General features: G+C 34.0%; 1 protein-coding gene across 4 annotated transcripts in view; it reads right to left on the bottom strand.

The window, feature by feature from the left end:
* LOC126887302 (chondroitin sulfate N-acetylgalactosaminyltransferase 2) overlaps nt 1-23,725 on the bottom strand; it is a 1,014,890-nt gene that overhangs the window by 59,701 nt on the left and 931,464 nt on the right. The gene's annotated exons all lie outside the window — the stretch shown is intronic.

Raw genomic sequence — 23,725 nt, 5'->3', positions numbered from 1 at the left:
TATTCTACTCCTCTGCATTCTCTATGCATAGTGTACACTATCAGTAAAAAGGAATGGACTTCGCTATAAACGCTTTATTCTCTCATTTTATTATGGTCACAACTCAAGATCTACATTTTAGAACTTATGAAGTTACTTTGTGTAAAAATAATCTGTCTCTGTTGACAGGCCAGTAATCGATTTTATTAGGAGACTTAGCTGGTGGTTTGCAGGCTTTTTCCAGTGCAGTTCTAGGATATTTACACCAAATCTTCTTCAGGAGGCGTCCGATGGTAGTTCCAAATGGTGAACCATGTGGTCACCTGGTGAACTACAACAGTTGAATACTCTTATGGTTGCCTTGGGAAACTATTATTTTTCTGCGAAACTCATTGGATGGTTGCCTGGGGAACTCTTCATTCTCTACAAAAGTCATTGGATGGTTGTCTGGGGAACTGTTAAATATTTACAAAACGCTCTGGGTGGTTGTCTGGGGAACTGTGAATTTTCAGTAGTAATTGCACAAGAGCTCTAAAATTCTATATTAATTTTAGAGATCGAGTGCAATTTGTTGCTATTATTTCATGAATAAAACTGTTCAAAACCAAAATTTTATTGTAATTTATTTATGTAAGTACAAATTAATACTGGTAAACACACAGTTGATAAAAAATATTTTACGATTGAAAGTCAACACTTTTATAACTTTTAAAACATTAATTGTCATCAATTTCACTGAATGTATTTTTTCGTAGCAACAAAGGGCATCTGACGTAATATACTTGACGACGGGATATTATCAAAAATTATCACCTTAATTTGCATTTCTGTAGCTTTTTATTGGTCAGAATCTCCTAGGAATGAAATAATCTACGAAATTAATTTTTGAGGGTACTTCAAGCTCTGTCTCATAGTATATTACCATTGATCTTTCGAAGGGTTTTCATCTCCGCTATTTGTAGAATTCGTTTTTCCCCTGTGTGTCAAGTCGTGTTTCTGCCGGGTATGTCATTATTGGTCTGACGACTGCTTTGTAAATTCTGCCTTTCGTTTGTTTTCCGATATTTTTATTTCTCCTTATTGTTTCATTAAGGTAACCTGCGTCTCTGCTCTATTCACTTAATCTTCCACTTCTGTTTGCAACTTTCTCTAGCTAGGTAGTGTGATGCCTAGATATTTAAATTTCATCACTTGTTTCATTATCTGACTCTTCAGATGTAAGTTACATCTTAATAAATTTGCTGTTATAACCATGCATTTTATCTTTTTTGGGGGAAATTAACATAGTACATTTTCTGGCAGTGGAAAGTGCAAAGTGGTGAACAAGTGTATTCTTTCTATCATGACATGGATGTCAAACCTAGACCTTAACCAAGGCAAATATGAATAAAATAGCCCAATAGAAAGGGCAATGGAAAGAGTAACATTAAGTATACGACTGTCAGACTAAAAGGGAAACGACTGGATTAGGTCAAAAGTCGAGGATATCACAACAAAATTTGCCAAACTCAAAAAGAGATTCGCAGACGACATTTTCAAACAAAAAGACCAACGTTGGAATGTCACAATACAACATTGAAAATCTTACAAGGGTAAACGACCAAGGGGAAGACCATAGATGATATGGGTAAATGATATAAAAAGAATAGCCAAAACAAATATTGGAAATATGTTGATCAGGATAGAGATCGATAAAAGGAGTTGGGAGATGAATATATCCAAGAACGATAGAGCGACAGAAGACTAAGAAGAAGAAGAAGAAGAAGAAGAAGAAGAAGAAGAAGAAGAAGAAGAAGAAGAAGAAGAAGAAGAAGAAGAAGAAGAAGAAGAAGAAGAAGAAGAAGAAGAAGAAGAAGAAGAATATAATGCATGTACGATTTTTATTTAAAATATTTAATGTCTTGATCGACAAATTTTAATCTTTTCTAACAAACTTTTGCTTCTTAGTGATTAAAATGTCAATGAACGACACAAACAGATTTTTGTTATTAGAAAGTGTAAATAAATTTAAATACATTCAATATTTAATCCAACTTATTCGTTTTTACATTCGCTCGAACAAGAATTTGAATTTTTGAACGTTTTTTTCATGAAATTATGTAATCTGTCCCTTCTTGAAAGCCGAACGGTAAAAACAACAAAACTATCTCGCTTCACCCGTGTCAGTTCTACTTTATAACCCTCTTTCCGATCCCAGCAACATTGCCAACAGCAGAAAAACAAAGTAACGAGCCAACAAACAAACACCAAGTGAGAAATTTTCTGTTTTTCATCCAGAATTAAGTGACCAAGCTCAATTTATAACACCGTTTAATGACTCCATTCTAGCACACTCCCTCTCTTTGCTCTATTTTTCTTGTGCTTCTTCTTTCTGGCTAATTCTTTGTTACAACCGGTCCCACACTCGTTTTAATTAAACGAGGAAGTTTTATCGCTCGTTTTATAATTTATTTCGTTCAATTGCTGATTTAAAACAAAGCATAGGTGTCTTTAATTTTTTTTAACTTTTTATAGCTGTTTTTTTAATTGCTAATTAAAAAGTTTTCGTTTAGTCGAGTTTGACATCTACATTTAACGTTAAAAGATAGATTTCTTGTCTATTTTTACTAAATTAAGAAAAAAAAACTTTAAAATAAAATGAGGTTATGTTGTGACGATCCAATAAAAATTATTTTTTTTTTAACTTCTATTGTTCTGATCTTTAGGGGCGGTCAATAGTAGTGTAAATTAAAAATCGTGACCGAAATCTGACTTTGCGTTAGCCGCTATCTTGATTTTAAAGGAGAACCTTTGTTGCTCAATATCTCCGCAATTCTCAACTAAAGTGGCACTGAAATTGTTTCAAATGCGATATTCTACAATTTATTTTTAAGAATTTTTTTCGTGTGGTTGATGGCAAGCCTAACGAGCTAACCGATTAACGAACCCTAGACGCTGACGTCACACAGTGGTTCCAAATGCTGAAAACGTGGTCATGAGGCGAAAAAAGGAGTCCCTATTTAGGGATTTGCATGTTTACAGTTTTTTTCTCATACTATCGTAGAGTCCTAATACGCAGGTATGAGGATCAGACTGGATGTATTCTGGTTCACAACTCAGGAACAAGTGGACCATGTCCGGGGTTATTTTGGCCGGCAGAGAATGTGAAAAAGAACTCGTATATTGAAAACGTTTTATAGTTTATCAAAACTGTAAAACGTTTTGTAGTTTATCAATTTTATCGCTGTAAAGCACATTCTTCTTTTTTAAGTATGTAGTAATGTAAGATGTAACTTAAATCAACATTTATTAACAATAAATGCCTTAAGAGGAAACAGTAGCGATCAACAGGTAGCGAAAACGCGTTCCAAGATTGCGGCTGTAATTTTGAATATTTTTTCGAGATATTTGGCACACATATTCGTAATATAATAAAAAATGGCGGTACAGAGCCCAATTTGAAAAATATATTAATATGTGGAAATTACTCTGTAATTAAATACAATATTAAAAAAACGAGCTTGTACCGCCATTAGGAAGAACAAAAAAATACACTTTCTTCAAATAAACTTTTTTATCCAATGTCTAGATTTTGTGTCATTTTGGAACTACTAAAATTTTTTATTTCATTAGTAGTTCCAAAATGACACAAAATCTAGACATCGGATAAAAAAGTTTATTTGAAGAAAGTGTATTTTTTTGTTCTTCCTAATGGCGGTACAGGCTCGTTTTTTTAATATTGTATTTAATTACAGAGTAATTTCCACATATTAATATATTTTTCAAATTGGGCTCTGTACCGCCATTTTTTATTATATTACGAATATGTGTGCCAAATATCTCGAAAAAATATTCAAAATTACAGCCGCAATCTTGGAACGCGTTTTTGCTACCTGTTGATCGCTACTGTATCACCTTTAATTTGTTAATGCATAAATAGTGAAAATATACTTAAAATAATTAAAAATTTGTAAAGATGCATTACAAAAGTACAAAATTCTGCAACTAATGTTTATTAATCTTAAAATATATGGTAAGGAGATACAGAACCACTTTGGTTTAGCTGCCTATAACTGCCTATGCATTGCTGGCAGTTGTTTGAATGCAAAAGTGGGAAATGACGCGTATTACATGATTCTGGCGATTGTGGAGTATGTATGGGCAGTTGTACATAAGTAATATCTTCTGAATATTGTACTTCATAAAGAAAATGTATTGGTAATCAGCAGTTTCAAAAGTCCCTTATAGTATAACATTTTAAACAAAAATGCGGCTAAAATAAAATTTTCGAACTTGTTTCGTCCATATTGGATCCGCCATTTTGTTTAAAAAAAGTAATGTTAGATTTGTAATCAGCTACCTTAACCTACCAAATTTGACAAAAAATTTTCATTTTTGATTGATATTTTCAATTTATTTCCGCCATGTTGGATCCAGCCATTTTGTTTTTCAGAAAAAATAATGCCAGATTCGAAATCAGCAATGCCAAAAACCCTTAAGAACGAAAGTAATTCCAATATGTATAAACAATATACGCCTTTAAAGGTCCATGACCACGTTTTCGGCATTTGGAACCACTGTGCGTCATCAGGAGCAAGCCATAACCAGAAACGAACCTAAGGGTACGTGCAAGGTGCACGCTGGTTTTCGGAGTCAGCGCTGAGTCGGTGTGCGATTAACCCTTTGTATTTATTTCGTTTAAATACTAAGGATTCTTTGCACACCGACTCGGCGCTGGCTGTCTGACTTCGAAACCAGCGTGCGTCTTGGACCTACCCTTAGGCTGGATGCATATTTGCGTGCACACTGCGAGCAAGCTGCTTTTTTTCAAGCCAAGTTTCCCATCAATACACATTTGAGCGATTTTTTCGCCGTCAATACACGCCAGAAATAAACGATTCTGCATCTACGTTGAAATCGATCGCGTGGTCAACGTGTACTCTCTGATTGCCTAGCATAGACTGTCAAATTGCATGACTTGTTTTCAAGCCGCGTGCACGTAGCGGCGCACAGTGGTCCAAAATCCGGAAAAGCTGGCCAAAAGTAAAAAAAATTCGGCGTTTCGGGAATATTATTACATTTTCTAAAAGAGAATGAAATTGACAACGACGTCCGAAGTGAAAGTCGAAACGTTAATAAAATAATTTTTTTAAGTAAATTGTGGCTTATTTCCCAATTAGAATAGTACTTTAAAATAAATTTTACTCCGTTAAAAGGTAAAACTTTTTATTGGAGGTGTTTTCTCCGGGGCTGTTTTAGCCGGGGCTATTTTAGCCGGGGCTGTTTTGACCGAGGCTATTTTTTGTGCGATCTATTTTGCCGGGGCTATTTTGTTTGCGGGCTATTTTGTCGAGGCTATTTTGTGTCCGGGCTATTTTGACGGGGCTTTTTTGACGGAGATGTTTTGACCGGGCTATTTTGACGGGTCACGCTAATATACACCTTCTGCCTACCCTAGAGAACCTACTGTCTTACTCGCTGAAGTCAAAGATGCAATTAAATCACTAAAGAGAAATAAATCCCCAGGCATTGATTCAATACCATGTGAAATACTACAGTTACTAGGTGACAAAGGATTACATATCATCCATTCTATCTGTGTCGCTGTTTGGAATTTAGGTAAATGGCCATCTGATTGGTGTACCTCAATTTATATCCCACTACACAAAAAAGGAACTACTACCGGATGTGAAAACTACCGCACACTGTCACTAATAACACATGCTAGTAAAATCTTGTTGCATATCATCAAAAACAGATTAAAAACCTATCTACATTACCAAATACCCCAGGAACCAGCGGGGTTTGTAAAGGGTAAAGGTACACGGAACAAATCCTGAACCTGAGACAACTCATTGAAAAGTCTAGAGAATTTCAAGTACCTATGATTATATGCTTCGTTGACCACCAAAAGGCATTTGATTGTGTTGGCTGGATAAATCTGTGGTCAATTTTAATAGAAATGGGCGCACCAATGCACCTGGTGACACTTATTAAAAATCTGTACCAGTCTAATATAGCGACAGTACGACTAGATCAGAAGTTCTCAAACCAATTCAAGACCGAGAGAGGTGTTAGACAAGGATGCGTGTTGTCACCTGACTTATTTAACATTTATGGTGAACATGTCATGAGGATGGTTTTAGAAGGATGGGCCGGTGCAGTAACAGTAGCTGGTAAAAAAATCTCCAATTTAAGATTTGCTGATGACACTACACTTATAGCAGCAAATGAGCAAGAAATGTTTGATCTTCTGCGAAAAGTTGAGTACGAAAGCAATAAAGTTGGTCTGAAAATCAATAAAGCTAAGACAAAAATAATGGTGGTCGACAGATTTGACACTATTCAACTGACTAACATATTACAGGAATACCAGTTAGTAAACATCTTTGTCTATCTCGGGTCTAGTATAACTAACGATGGTAACTGTGAAGCAGAAATTCGGAGACGTATTGGTATGGCAAAAATGCGATGAGTCGCCTAACTAAACTTTGAAAAGACAGATCTCTCTCTCAAAATATCAAGATAAGACTGGTGAATGCCCTTGTATTCTCAATATTTCTATACGGAGCAGAGACTTGGACTCTTCGCGCATGCGAGCGCCAAAAAATTGATGCCTTTGAGATGTGGTGCTGGAGAAGAATGCTGCGCATACCTTGGACAGCTCATAGGACAAACGTTTCCATTCTAAACCAACTCAATATTAAAAAAAGAATGTCCACAATATGTGTGCAACGAATTCTGCAATTCTTTGGTCACGTAGTTCGCAGAGCTGACGCCAGTTTGGAGAGATTAATTGTTTCTGGAAACGTTCCGGCGAGAAGATCAAGAGGACGATCACCAACTAGATGGTCTGACCAAATAAAGCATTCAGCTGGAAACTCATTCTGCGGAGCTCTTAGAGCAGCTGAAGATAGAGACCAATGGAGAAACATTGTTGGGAATATTGGAAGAAATCACGATCCTCAATAATGGGGAAACGGCAGGAGAGAGAGCTAATATACACAACATTTGTGTATGCATAATAGATAATATCCATTTGAACAAATATTGACAGATGATTTTAACACCCAATCAGATCCCGTATAACGTTTGAACGACTAAAACCATACTGTCGGTGTGCGCATGCGCCCGGCAGAATAAAAATTCACCCTCGTGACTAAAGAAGTATAACTTAAAAAATCAGCTTAGTAACAACGCCCTTTCTTATCGAACCTCAAAACTTATCGAACAACCTAGTAAATATGCTCCGTAATGAAATATTTGTAGCAAAAATTCGTTTTTCTACGACCGTTTAATAACATGCTCATTATTCGCTATTTTTTCATAGATAATAGCACCCATTACTGTACCCGTGAGTAATAATTCATTACTCAGAGGCTGAAGTTACTCACGGGTCATTACTCACGGGCTGAAATTAGATTCAAATGGCGCATGCCACTTTTAATATTAATAGACCTGGATCCCGCGTAAGAAAGAAAAGTTGATTAATAGCAAGCTGAAAATTTGTTAATAGCTTAACGGTGTCTAGTCGGACAAACTTTGATGCACGGGAACACTGGAACAGGGGAAGTTTTAACTGTGGAGCATGATAAACATGTCGTCCTGACAAGTTTATGATTGTGAAAAATAGCAAGTTGTTTTTAAGTTTATTCGATAGCCAACGTTATGTAATATATGCGAAAATGTTTGTCCGACAAAAATGTTGGGCATTTTAACGAGTCCGACACGTAGAACATGTCACATCACAGGAATTATGTTGGTGATGAATAGCAGTCTGATTTTTGCATGAGAGTTTAATGAAAGGTTAAAAAAGCAATTGGAAGTTCTGTCCGACAAAATGAATGGGAAGTTTTCGTAGTCGGACATTTTAAACAGGTAAGATATAGACAAAAATGCTGGTGATAAATAGCTTTCCGACAAAGACGAAATTTAATTAAGTAAATTATTCCTTACCAAGAACGACTGTTGTCGGAAAAAAATAAGGGGTAGATTTTGTAGTCGGACAATTTAAAAAAATAATTTTTGAAATTTCAATAAGGGGTGATTATTCTATGTCAAAAGTACCTGCAATCAATTACAATCGATATCTTTCGATTTATGTCAACATCATTTAGATACCTCACTGTAATACATTTATAGTAGATCAGGCAAATTATGGATTGAGTGGTCTAGCTATCTTTGTCTGCCACATGCGCGAGATCGCTTGGTTAAAGAAGAATGATATTCAATATAACTTTCACAATTATCTGGCAACTGAACCTCATTGAATTGATGACCAAGTATTTTACTAACTTTGTAAAATATTCGAAAATTACTCAAAAATGTTCCGTTGAATGGTTTCACTTTTGATTTGGCAACTTAAAATTTAAACTGTTGACACTCAAAAATAGACACAAAAACACTCCATAGTTAATATAAATTTTAATGTCCAACACACGTGGCAAACAGAAACTCAGACACCATGTACTTTCAAATACTACTTTGTATAGCACAAAGTGTCACACTGACAAATGCAGCCTTCTAATACATAGTTCTAAGCATAATGTGTCATATTTACGTCTATTCTTATAAGCACCGAAGTTTTAGACTCTTCACATTTTTCAATGTCGTTTACAGGGTTAAGATTTGAGTATGGAAAAAAATGTATATGTACAACGTTTTTTGTAGGAAATTTTCCGTACTTTCTGATGCGCATAATTAGAAAACCCTAAGAGATTGCTTTCACATGTTCTTTGACATTTTTTATTGTCATTTTGAGAATATCTAGAACAAACTCCACCCAAAAATATAAGTGTTTTGCAATATATACATGCATTGATACTTACCTCACTGTTTTTGGAGCGTGCATGTATATGTATTATATATGCACATGCAAATATGTGAATATAAATAATACAACTAAAATAGCTTTATCAATATGTGACTAAGTCATTCTGAAAAAATTTTTTAAATTATTTCCTTCGATTTGCCCAAACTTTTTGTCCGACATATAACTCTTTGCGTTACAAAATATAATTTGTACATAAACAAATCAAAATTAGCTTGCTATTTATCACCAACATTTTTGTCTATATCTTACATGTTTAGAATGTCCGACTAGGAAAATTTCCCATTCATTTTGTCCGACAGAACTTGCAATTGCTTTTTTAACCTTTCATTAAACTCTCATGCAAAAATCAGAATGCTATTCATCACCAACATAGTTCCTGTGATGTGACATGTTCTACGTGTCGAACTCGTTAAAATGTCCAACCTTTTTGTCGGACAAACATTTTTTCATATATTATATAACGTTGGCTATTGAATAAACTTAAAAACAACTTGCTATTTTTCACCATCATAAACTTGTCAGGACGACACGTTTATCATGCTCCACCGTTAAAACTTCCCCTGTTTCAGTGTTCCCGTGCATCAATGTTTGTCCGACTAGACACCGTTAAGCTATTAACAAATTTTCAGCTTGCTAATAATCAACTTTTTTTCTTACGCGGGATCCAGGTCTATAATCGTACCTATATAAACTGCAAATAAAATTACTTAAACTTGTTTATTTAATACAATAATTATGGTAATCTATATCAATAATTAACTTCGAAAAAAAACTGTAACAATGTCAGTATAATTTTTACGTTTATATCTTGTTTACTAAAAATTTTGACGTTTATCATTTATTTAAGTGACAGTGACATTAGCGCATTTTGTTTATGTTAGATAATTGGAATTTACAAATAATATTGTGTTTATTTTTCAAGTTATATTGTGTTAAATATGTTATAACATATTAGTGTAGTTATTTATATTATTATATTATATTATTATATAGTTGAATGTAAATATAAGTACATTATAACTATATATGAAATTCCACCGACAACAGCCATTTCCTATTTATTAGATTCACTGACAGTAGGTAAAAATTTTAGCTTATAATTTTTCGGAAACGAATAGAACTTATATTGACTATTTCTAGTTGTATTTTTACAATAAATAAGAATTTATTGTACAGCCACGTACTAGGGGTAAATAGCATTTAGGTATTTTTGTAAATTATTATAATTTAAATCTCGAGTGGGTAGTTGATAATTAAATTTTTTACTAATTAAATTTAAAAAAAAGGTCGTAGAAAAAGTATAGTATTCTACTCGCATGTAATGGCTATTACTCACTCTGATGAATTACGACACTCGCCTACGGCTCGTGTCGCAAACTTCATCATCGTGAGTAATAGCCATCATTACATGCTCGTTGAATAATATACTATTTTGATTAATTGAAAACATTTCGACAAGTCTGAGTAACTTATGAAAACTTTGAATAACTTCTGAGCACTTTAATCGACAGACAAATAACTATGAGTATTTTGTTTATATTTCGTCGTTAACGTATACACCCCAGACATGATTCAACTTCGAGAAGTACGATCGAGTGGAGTTGCATTTAGAGAAACAAACAGGAAAGCAGAGCTTTGTCGAGCTCATTATCCTTGTTTGGGTGAACGAGACTTTTAAATCCAATTAAGTTGGTAGAGCCAACAAGGCGAAAGAGCTTCGATTCGCCTCTCTACATCTCTCTCTTTTTCTCTGCCATGAGGCTCATTAGGTAAAGTTCACATGACCGTGAGGTTAGCCGCAGAGGCCAAGCTGCAGATCCGCCGTCGCGTTATTTGGAAAAAGTGTGCGGGCTTTGCAGCTTAAGAGCCAATCGTAAATTTTGAGATTTTAGACAAAAAGTTTGTTTTTGTTAGTTTTAATTCCAAAAATTTTCAAAAGGACACAATATTAGTATAAGAGCTGTGAGACATTTTTGAGTAGGTATTTTAGGCAACCTGAAAAATTTTCAGGTGACTCTTCTATGATAGTCTAATACAAAAATGCCGGTCTGGCTGGAGGGTAGCGGTTATTTTCCCCAAAAATTCCCCCAAAATTAAAAAAAGGGTAAACATTGTTATTACAAAAAATATCATTGATATGACTTGAAAGTAAATTTAAATATTCAAATATAAAGAAAATAAACAGGCCAGGCGATTTGAGGGCGATTTTAACTCTGCAAGATAATTGCATTGGCGCCCCAGGATTATTTTCAGGGGGTGCATCTGAACTTCAGAAGATTTTATTTGAATTTGTACATACTATTAACGAGTATAAAATATACAACTATACATGCATAGATATGTACATTCCTTCCGGACAGGGAGGTGCAATTGTTATTTTGACAGGGTATTTTTTAATTTTAAAAATAAATATTCTAAAAAAGACAGGTTTTTTTGGTAAAATTTTAAAATTGCCATTTGATCAAACAAATTATGCGTGCATATAAATGAAAAGCGCTATAGGTAAGCAGCAGTGTGAGAAAGAGCGTATACCGATAGCTGTTTGCGTCCTCTGTTGTAGCTGATCGAGTCCGTTCGCTCGAGAAAATCACGTGACCTGGCGATATCCTTGTTGTTGTGCCTCGAAACATTAGAGTAATTATTATATATTTTATAGTTTTTTAAGTAATTTTTGCTTAATTAAAGGAAAATAATACGTACTATACAATAGATTTTGCAAATATGATAGAAAAAGACAAATTTATTATTATAAATATATCGGTAGAAAAGTATAAAACTATAAACTAAATTAATTCTGTGTCCGAATCTTGTACTTCTTCTTCAAACTCCTCATCTGAGCTTAAATGTTCATTCTCTTCTTCTTCTTCGTCAGACTCCCCTCGAGACTCAGATTCCTCTTCTACATGATCTGTAAATAGTTGTAATATGTATTTAGAATTAGTTAAAAATTAATCAGTGATTAATTAATTGAGTTGCTACGTATTCTCTGTCCTTGTATACGGAGTCGAAGCCTGGACAATCACGGGCGCATCTGAAGAAAGACTTACCATTGTTGAGATGTGGTGTTATCGAATAATAAATCGAGTAAAAAATATCATGGACACAACACTTAACAAACACGGAAACATTGAGAAAGATGATAAAGGCAAAAGAAATACTCAACACTATAAAGAAAAGAAAAATGAGCTAAAATAAATATACATTCTCTTCTTCGTCTGACTCCCCTCGAGACTCAGATTCTTCTACTATTCTACCTGATCTGTAAATAGTTGTAATATGTATTTAGAACTAATGAAAAATTAATTAGTGATTAATTGATTGAATTGCTACGTATTCTTACTTATATACCAATGCTTAATACTTCATACTGTTGAGTATTTCTTTTGCCTTTTTTATCTTTCTTAATGTTTCCGTGTTTGTTACGTGTGCCCATGATATATTTAACATTATTCGATAACTCCACATCTCAACAATGGCAAGTCTTTCTTCAGATGCGCCCGTGATTGTCCAGGCTTCGATTCCGTATAAAAGGACGGAGAATAGGTAGCAACTCAACTAATTAATCACTATTTAATTTTTAATTAATTCTAAATACGTATTAAAACTATTTAGATCATGTAGAAGAGGAATCTGAGTCTCGAGGGGAGTCTGACGAAGAAGAAGAGAATGAATATTTAAGCTCAGAAGAGGAGTTTGAAGAAGAAGTACAAGATTCGGACACAGAATTAATTTAGTTTATAATTTTATACTTTTCTACCTATATATTTATAATAATAAATTTGTTTTTTTTTCTATCATATTTGCAAAATCTATTGTATAGTACGTACTATTTTTCTTTAATTAAGAAAAAGTTACTTAAAAAACTATAATATATAATAATTGCTCTAACGTTTCGAGGAACAACAACATGGATATCGCCAGGTCACGTGATTTTTTTGAGCGAACGGACTCGCTCAGCTACAACAGAGGACGCAAACAGCTATCGGTATACGCTCTTTCCCACACTGCTGCTTACCTATAGCGCTTTTCATTTATATGCACGCTTAATTTGTTTGATCACCAGGCAGTTGGAAAATTTCACCAAAAAAACCTGTTTTTTTAGAATATTTATTTTTAATATTAAAAAATACCCTGTTAAAATAACAATTGCACCTCCCTGTCCGGAAGGAATGTACATAGCTATGCATGTATAGTTGTATATTTTATACTCTTTAATAGTATGTACAGATTCAGATGAAATTTTCTGAAGTTCAGATGCATCCCCTGAAAATAATCCTGGGGCGCCCATGCAAGTATCTTGCAGAGTTAAAATCGCCCTCAAATCGTCTGGCCTGTTTATTTTCTTTATATTTGAATATTTAAATTTACTTTAAAGTCACTTCAATGATATTTTTTGTAATAACAATTTTTACCCTTTTGTTTAATTTTGGGGGGGATTTTTGGGGAAAATAACCGCTACCCTCCAGCCAGACCGGCATTTTTGTATTAGGTAATCATGGAAGAGTCACCTGAAAAATTTTCAGGTTGCCTAAAATACCTACTCAAAAATGTCTCACAGCTCTTGGACCATATATGTTATTTAGAATAACTGTTAATGAATGTTTTGTTCTAGAGCTAGAGCTATTTTGATTGGCATTTGAATATAATTTACTATTTTTGTCGAGTTCCACTTCAGAATTCCTTCTCAAAATACAAATTAAAAAAAATTTGTTTTTTACGGGGTTCTACAAACAATTCTTCATTCAAAATTGAAGGTTATATGGGAATTTATATGGGATTAAATCACCATAGTTTGAGAACCTGATTTAAAATAGGGTATCACATTTATAGAATAATACAAACCTATGGCATTAAATTACACTAATACTCAAATTCAAAGAACGCAGCATATTACATGCTTATTTGGCAGCATGATTATCATTTTTTCTTTTATTAGTTACCAAAATTATTACACATTTTATTCAGGGTTAAATATAGTTATAATAGAGCAAAAATTATGATAGTAGATTATTCAAATTCACTTCAGACAACAGGAGCCGTAGATCAGTTTGAAGTGGTTAACGAATTCAATTATCTAGGATCCTACATCAGTAATACAGGATCTTGTGAAACAGAAATACGTAGGAGAATAGGCATGGCCAAAAACGCTATGAGTCGATTATCGAAAATCTGGAAAGATCGCTCCTTGTCGAAGAACACCAAACTAACAAACATGGACAATGAAATCGGACGACAGAAAAAGGATTGACGCCTTTGAAATGTGGTGCTGGAGAAGAATGATTCGGATCTTATGGACTGAACACAGAACAAATCACTCAATCCTCCAAGAGCTTAATATTTAGACTCGACTTTCCTCTATTTGCCTCTCCACCGTCTTAGAATTTTTGAGCCATATTACAAGAAGAAGTGATGATAATCTTGAGAGACTTATAATTTCGGGAAACGTTGAAGGGCGCAGAAGTAGAGGTCGCTCACCTACTCGATGGACGGATCAAGTACAGAAAGCCAGTGGAAAAACATTATCTGAATCCATGAGGGAAGCTCAGGACAGAAGCCGATGGAAAGAGATTGGAAAGAGATAGTTGCTCGTATTATAGGGAATCACGACACTCAGCAATGAGGAAACGACTGAGGAGGAGGAGGAGAGCATATTTTGGTTTATTTAATTTTGTTTTGCTTTGACTATTTACAACATGTATTATCGATATATTATAGGTTATTTTCGTCACATCACAACGAGAGAGAGAGTTAAATAGGAAGTACACTAGTTTAAAAAAATGTCTAATTTTATTTTTCTTCCAATTCTTTTTGGCTTTTGTTTTTTCATATGTCTTGTCTTTTCTTCTTTTTCTTCTTCTCAGACATGTTAGGTTACTATACCACCAAATAGATTGCATTTCATTTTATTCTGAGCTACAAGTGTTCCTGATGAGAGGCGAAACCTTGAAACACGTTTATAACAATATTAGGTCTGGATCCCGCGTATGAAAAAAAAGTTGATTAATAGCAAGCTGAAAATTTATTACTAGCTTAAGGGTGTCTAGTCGGATAAACTTTGATATATGGGAACACTGGAACAGGGGCAGTTTTAATTGTGGAGCAGGTTTAAAATTTGGAACGGTCAGACCACGAAAACGGCACATTTATTTTGTCCGACAGAACAGACTTAAACTCTCCTAACAGAGATTAAACTCTCATACAAAAAATCAGACTGCTATTTATCACCTGCCATAATTCCTGTCATTTGACATATTCTACATGTTCCACTCATTAAAACGCTCATTTGGTGATAAATAGCATTCTGATTTTTGCATGAGAGTTTAATCTCTGTTCGGAGAGTTTAAGTCTGTTCTGTCGGACAAAATACATGTGCCGTTTTCGTGGTCTGTCGAGAGATAAAAAAAGGGAAAATCGTCTACTTTCTGTATTGAAGAGAAGCTTGCTGATTTCTCGTTATGGTTCTTTTTACAAAATTTGGCAAACAGTGAACACGACTTAGCAAATATCTTTTTTAAACGAGAAATGTTTTTAAATTGAAATTTTCTAGATATTGTTAAAAATCCAGAAATATTATAGTTATTTATGTACCAACTCAGTAAAGTGACTCTTTATCGAACGAGTCTGATATTACGGGAAGGGTATTAGGGGATTAGGGTACAAGTATTCGAAGCTAGGTACATGCTTCTCTTACTTTAGCCAGCTCAAATTGGCTCCTTTTTAGAATAATGGGAAGAAAGTTATTAATGTTATACACCTTGCATCTCCGTCGTATATCTGTACTTCTAGCTCTGTCCCATAGAGTCTTACCATCGATTTTTCGAAGGGTTTTCATCTCCGCTGTTTCGAGCAATCTTTTTGTCCTCTCTGTGTCGGGTCGTGTTTTTGCCGCGTATGTCAATATTGGTCTGATGACTGTTTTGTAAATTCTGCCTTTCATTTCTTTTCCGATATTTTTATTTCCCCATATTGTGCCATTCAGGCAATCTGCGGCTCTGTTTGCTCTATTCACTTGATCTTCCACTTCTGTTTCGAGCCTTCCTTAGCTAGATAGAAGTTTTAAACTTAATTAACAATATGCTTGGAAAACTCAATCCCGTTATACAGGCATGTGGAGGTAATAGAGATATTATGTAATACATTGATTAAATCGAGTAATAATTTGTACAGGTTTTATTGTTGTCTTTATTAAAAGTTTTTCGAATGTGTTTCCTGTCTAAAACATACCTGAAAATCCCCTATCAGAGCATATTCATCGTCGATAATAAGTTACAATAAAAAATAAAGTGTGATTCGACAATCTTGTAAAAAGTTCAATGGGTATCCGTTATTGAAATAAGATGTAGTTTCCAAAACTTCTGCTTGTCTATCAGATTTATTAGGCACGCACCTCATTAGACAGTAGCTCACACCTTTCTGCTGCGGTCACTTAAAGTCTCCGCCACAAATCACCAAAGGGTTAAAACCGCCGACTTCAAATTGAATTAACCGCGACCTTCGCATTCAATCGCCTCTACCCGTATCTCCCCTAATTTCCTTCATAACCGAGCAATGTCAAAACTATATAAGGTCTAAAATATGACTGGGCGCTCGATGGTGTAGATATTGGTTTTGTACAGTGTGATAAATTACAGGAAGGCGGAAAGTTTCTTTATAGGTTGCAATAAAATTTCGCACCAGCCACATTCACTTTCCATGTGGAGGAAGAACGGCTTTATGATTTATTTCGTTTTAGGATCTCGGTAACGTATCAGAGCCAATTTCGCCGATTTTTTGTGAATCTGTCTAATACAAATCATATTTTACAATTTGCTTTGTGAATAGTATAAAGGAAATGGTTTTCCTAACATAGGGCCCTTTTTAAATTTGGGCTCGATGAGTAAAAGTAAAATTTTTAATAAGGAAATTTAGTACAATAGAAAATTTTTGAAGATATTCTTCTTTCGGCGCGATTCGATTGAGGGTAAAATTGTACATAAATCTGCGCGCCTGCGCACACAGACATGTAGTTCCTTGCTAATCTTTCAAGATACGTATTTATGTATCTGTATCCGTGCAAATAAGTCATTAAAAGAATATATTAGTGTTTTTAGTAAATGTATTATTTATTATAATTCTTGTGTTTTTGGATTTGTGTTTCTCTGTAGTAAAATAATAAAATATTATGTAATAACACTTTAATAAAATTTTAAATTTTAATAAAATAACATATTTACACTAGTTGTCGCCGTGTTGTGTAATTATATCGGAAACTTACATGTCAATTAGAAGTACCTCGCTGGTGTAGTTGGTAGGGTGTTAGCTCCGAGATTGGAATAACGCGGGTTCAAATCCTGGGCGATTCATATTTTTTTTTATTTTTGGTTGTTTTAATAAAAATTTTTTTGAAAGTGGTAGATAGGAAAGTTAGTTTAATTTTTAAATAAAATACAAATAATCTGTTAAGTATATTTACTTCGTTGAAATTACCTATATAATAGAAGAATATCTTCTTACGTACGTAAAAAGTACACACACATTCTTTGTTAATTTTGCATTTCAGCTCCAGTTTATATTCAAAAAATCTAGATCGAGATTAGTGGTCAGAATCAATAAGAGAGTCGGAAGCTACCAAAAAAAACTCCTATCGAATCTAGCTACAAACACAAAATCCAGAAGACTGGAGAATATATACTTACTGGAATGGGGAAGTTATGATAAATGACGAAAAGAAAAATCGAGGCGTGGGACAAAAATTGTGATGAAATAAACAATGGATGTAACTCGAGTACCTGAAGCATAAAAGTTTATAGGAGACCCCAGAAAAGAGCACAAAGGAACAGGGAGGTTAAACCCTAACAGTATGTCAGAAAGGAAAGAAAGTTCCTGGAAACAGAAACAAGACCACATTGCAAAATAAATTACAGAGACTTTAAAACTGATCCAACAGACGAAGACGATATCAATTATAATGTTACAAGCGTCACATCTTCGCTATTTTATGTTTAAATAATTATTTCACCTTATTTTCTTTAATATTTCATTAGTAATATTCTTCTTCTATTTGTTTTACCTGTTTTCTCCGTTAAAAACTCGTTGGCGCCCTCTTCTGTTATCCTCTATTAACTATATCTCTTTTCATCTAACATCTAAATCATCATACTGAACGTACTTCATATATTTTTACTCTCTAGTCTAGATATACCTTTTAATACGGAACATGGTTGTCCATCTCCTTATACTTTGTGCTATCATATTTCAATGAGAGTGACAATAATGGAGAGGGCAAAATTAATTTATTTAAAGAGATGAGCATATCATAACATCTTCATTTATTTACAGACTTTCACCTCTTGGGGTAAGTTTTAATCTAAGCCTGTATTAATTTTTATAATCATTTTTTCCTATACCTAACCTTCCATGTCTACGAGCACATGGTCAGTTTTAGGTACCTATTTCTTTCATCTACTAATATGCATTTGGTAATCAAATTATATAAATAGTATTAATTGGCAAAGGTACATTTTGGTTTTAAACTTCTTGGTTGTCACTTATACGCATTATATCTTCTAGTTTTTGGGATAAAGATGACCGTCCTCCCTCCGGGAGCTTCAAGAATCCTCGATCGCCGGCGATACAAGAACGAGGAACATGTCATCTAGACTGCAACGATATCACCTAGACTGCAACGACCAACATCTGTAGGCCTGGTGTAGAAACAACCCCAGTGCCAGTTGTAGAAACAGCAGTACCACCATTCGACATCAAGAAGTTATTATTGAACCAGATACCAAACATCATAAGTATAATCTAAAAATTGGTAGTTTTTGGCAAGCATTTGAATATATTTGTTATTGCATTTAGTAAGTCATATGTTTTTTATATCTTTATTGAACAATAAACATGATTAGTTAAAACATTGTTTCGTTTGCTTCCATTTTGTTCCACATTGTTTCGTTTGCAGGTCAAGACGAACACACACCTTGGGAGACTGAACTAAGGCCAGGGTGAACAATAGCTATCTTGGTTGGTTGAATTATTATTTTAGGATATTATTTTGATTATTTAGGGTAGTTGCTAGTTCTTCGTTTCACAATCAGTATAGAGAAAATATGTAAGACCAACCTATGATTACTTGTCGGCCCTCGGAAATTCACGGGACCTGGAAACATTCCTATTGAATTAATAAAACTCGGACCGTCAATGCTAATAGAATTGTTGGTGGAGATCTTTAATAAATATCTAGTCAACCAAGAAAGCATTCCAGATGATTGGAGATTGACCTATATAAGCTCTATCCACAAAAAAGAGAAAAAAGACAGGTGTAAGCATTAAAATGCAATATGAGAAAATAGAAGCTCAGAGGTTGATACCATTTTTCCCATGGTTTTATAAGAGAAGTTGTATTGGCGAGCAAGGATTGGATTGTTTTTTACATTATTCAACCTGACGTCAGCTTTATGTTAGTTTAGAGCAGTTATCAACATATAACAAAACGTTTCTATTTTTCTACCATTATACAGTAACAGGATTGTTGTCATCTCAGCATTTTTATTGAAACTCTATTTACGGGCAATGATCTTAAGCATTTAATACACTTTGATTTTATAATAAAAAAGGGAACACAAATTTGTTTTCATGTATTTGCAGAAGATACATCCTCATCTTTTCCTTCTTGAATATTTTTTTAAGGAGACTGGTGAACAATTTTTACATCTACAGAACCATCTATCTGTCGCTTTAAAACTCACATTTACCAAGTTTTCGACTACATTTTCAGTCTTTTCTGTTAAAACTGGACCGCTGTTAGAAAATTTCCGGGTCTTATTTTCAGTAAACTACTCATCTAATACTGTTCGACAACTGAACCTTTCCCACTGCATTTTCGATTTTGTTTTAATTTTGAATTGGCTCCCCAATCGTTGATGAAACTATGTTGGTCTTTTATAGTTTGCTCAGCTGAGCTTGTTAAATGCCAAATTGTTTAACAATTTCGATTTAACCACACTTCTATTGTTTTTATTGTATTTAATTACATTCATTTTTTTCTTTTGAAGTAAGATACTTTCTCTTTGAATAAAACCACGCCTTTCACCTACGCTCTGGGTAAATTATAAAATGAAATACACATACCCAAACTTATATGGAATCACCATGTATTTCAAAGTAATATTTATTTCTTTTGAAAAAACTTGTTATTGTTGCGAAAAATATACCTAGGTTTTTATTGAAAATAAACAAATATGTAAGACAATCGGATAGTACAGCTCGGTACGGTAGAGGTTATTTGCTTGAGTTGCAAATTGAACGAAAATAAATAAACTAACTTTTATGTCTAAAAACGAAAATATGCCTCATGTGGGGTTACAGAACTTACAACGAGGAAAGATTTTTGGTCTTGTGTTGAAAGTAATGTTCTCAGAGGGCCATAGCTGTAGAGCTAGGCGTAATACAGGGCGTTCTGTCCGGAACTAGGAAAGCTCAAAAATAAAGCAAGGGAAAGTCGCCGAAAGTAATAACGACTCTCCACGATCGTTTAGTTGTCCAATCAGCTGGAAGACACCCAACCATTTCTCATCTGCAGCTGTAACTGTTTCAGTTGAAACGATAAGAAGAAGAGTTCGTACCAAGAAGTATACAGCAGGAAACAGTTATGGGATCCCGAGTTATCCAGGCACCACAAGATTGATCGCCTAAATTGGTGTCTTTACCACCAAAACTGGAACATTGGAAATTGACAAAATATGCTATTTTCAAAAAAAGTCAGGATTTGTGTAAAATCAGATAACCCACGAAATCGTGTACTTAGAGGTCGAGGGAGACAAACAAGAATAAAAACTGTCAGATCTGTTTACATATATACAAGAGGAAGTGTAATGTTCTGGAGAGGAATTGTGATCCGTAAAAAAACTCCTTTAATTTTCATCCAATCAACTTTAACTGCTCGCAGGTATGTTGATAACCTGTAGTCAGGCTCTGGAGAGGTGCAACAGGAGAAAATTTAATTTTATTGCATGATAATGGACCTCCACATACCATTAGAGTGACTACAGGCATCATTGAAGCAGAAGGTATCCCTTGTTTAGAATGGCCTGCTTGCTCACTCGAGCTTAATCCTATAGAATATTTGTGGGATGTGATTTAAAAAAAATTAGAGTTCGCCGGAATAATTCACAAGACACCGCACGGCTAGTACAAGCTGCTTTTAAAGGATGGAGCAACCTACCACAACAAAATGTTGATAATTTCATTAGGGGCGTGCCCACGCAAACTGAAGCTTGCTTAAGGACTAGACTGCCGTACTTTGGCAAAACCTAGTAACTATGATTTAGACAATTATTCAGGAGAACAGATTTTGTAAAATTGGATTGCCCTTATTTCTAATAAAAGCTGAAACAAGACTAATGATGGAAATCTATATACTTTTTAGCGAAAATTTCGATAAAGTAAGAAAAAAGTAACCTATGTTAGTCCTTTATAACTAAATCTTACTTACTATGTTTTGCTGCGGCTAAGATTGTGTTTTTTTTAGAATTAAGCAAATCGTAAAATATAGTATTTTTAGTTGCTAGTTTATGCTTAGGCATCTCAACTGACAATTATGTTCACTGACACTGAAACAAAATATAGTAAGTCGATGAAATAAAACGAAAAAATTATTTTATTATAAAATTTATTTTTTTTAAATAAACTGAAATACAACTTAAGATGTTTCTAAAGTTTGAATGAAAAGTATGTGCGCTTATCATTGACAATAAACAATAAACTTAAACATGTAGCTTATACATTAATATATCCAACATAATAATAAATATATGAAATATGTAAAAAATATAAATATATTATATAAATACTAAACTTATATACTAGACCTCGGATACTGTACATAAATCACGAGAATTATTGTTTGATGGTAAATATGTCCAGAATAATTTTTTTCTTTCATCACTAAACAGTGGGCAGAGCGTTTTTAAAATCTTCTCTTTTTTATCCGTGTTTATCCCTATACATTCCGAACGTGGAGCGGATGGCATATTTGGTTCAAATTTTGTCTTTAGAAAATCTGATTCGATATATACCTCATTGGACATTTTATTCTTATAAAAAAGGTTTTTGGAACCTTAACGAAACTGAACTTGTTTAATTTTATCAAGTAATGGAATATTGTTGTTTTTACGTTTCTTACAACCATCTATTCATTCTTTTTGATGATAAAGCCTCCTGCATTCTGGTTTTTACATTCGACTGTTTAACATGTGAGTCTAGAAATAGCCGTCGTTCACCAAAAGTCATTGTCCAAAAAGCAACTCTTATTTTATCTCTTTCGAGCAGATCAGTTTTTTTAACAGACCCTGCGGCATTTGTTATTACAGGGAGGTAATAAAGGATGTTTCTGAATTTGATCTATGATGCTTTTCTTCTTATATTTGTCTTTGGTTGCACACACTTTATCTAACATATCTTCAGTCACTTGTGTACAAACAGAGAGTATGTCAGCTTCTTTTTTAGTACTTGCTTCCTCTAAAACCGGGCTATTGCAGACATTTTCTTGGATATTCTTCGAAGAGTCCTTGGCAGGTGCAAAATCTTGAGCCTTGGTAAGATCCAGTTTTGTACTCAAACTTACAAAACCAGTTTCATGCGAATCAAATACATTTTGCAAATTAAAATATGTCTTGTGCCTTTTATTTTCGTTCTCAGGTTCATAATCAAGATCCGCATCTGAGTCGTCAAAATCAGAGGGTTCTTCGGGTACATTTCGTAGAATATTATCTTGCGGAAATTTCTCAAATAATTGATCCCTGAATGGACATTCTTTGAAGTGCCGGGAACTGGGTTTAAAGGCTCTTTTAAATTATTGTCCTCAGAACGTCCTCTAAAAACAAATACAATCCTTTTAATATGTGCAATTTTTCTTTATACACTCACATTTAAATGATATACCATGATAATAGTGAATATCTCACACAAGTTTAGTGACGTCTTAAAATTCGATAATTTTATCACTATACCTAACAACCACCTTACTAACAGCTCGTTTAGTGGCAGAAAAGTTGCGCATTTGTGTGCCCAAAACTATAGGTTTATTTTATTTTAATTCAACTCTTGTTTTTGTTATGGTTTCCATATTGAATTAATGTTGAATTTACGTTTTTAAAATGTTTACAAAAAGCAATTCACCCGTGTGTTAATAAAAAATCAATAGGTACGGCCTAGCGCAACATCGTAGGCCTACAATGTTTTGACGCCATTTCTATTATCGCCGCTTCCTTTTACCCATGCCCTGAGAATTTGATGATCTTAGCTTCTATAATAAAGAAAATATTGTGGTTTTTGAACATGCACATTTTCATATTTTCACCCTGTATATCCGTAGAGATACCAATTTTAAATCGCAAAAAGCAACGAACAAGTTACGGTTGGTCACGCATTAAAGTAGGTTCGCAACTTTTTTCCCATTTATCCGATTCTATAACCCTGTTTTCGATTTCTCTATTTACCCCCATGTACCTCATTTTAATCTGGACACCCAGTATTTCACCCATGTTTTCTCTCTATGCCCTGCACACTCAAGTAGAAAATGACCTATTCTTTAATCGATTTTGAAACAAATAAAAAAAAATTAACTTTCTATTTCACCACTATCACAGATTCTAATGGATAGAAAAATTATAGTAAATCATGGCGCTTACCTTTTAACACACAATGACACTAATAATTTACTCCTATTTGAAAGATAATTAGAATTATCCATTTTACTTTAATTGTTAACTACCGAACCCAAACAAAACACGTCTGTTCTCGTTGATTAACTACTGAGCTCTGTTAGTTATGCAGCAAACTCAAGAGAAAATGAAATGTGTAAAACCTAGCATATTGATATGCTACTATCAGTGGTCGTTGAAATGGTGGAAATAAACGTTGTATAAACTAGTAACTGAAAGTTGCTGTCTTCTG

The sequence above is a fragment of the Diabrotica virgifera genome, chromosome 6 (genome assembly GCF_917563875.1).
Source record: "Diabrotica virgifera virgifera chromosome 6, PGI_DIABVI_V3a".
Classification (NCBI taxonomy): domain Eukaryota; kingdom Metazoa; phylum Arthropoda; class Insecta; order Coleoptera; family Chrysomelidae; genus Diabrotica; species Diabrotica virgifera.
Note: the sequence above shows the minus strand (reverse complement) of the source record. Positions and strands in the feature narration are given on the sequence as shown.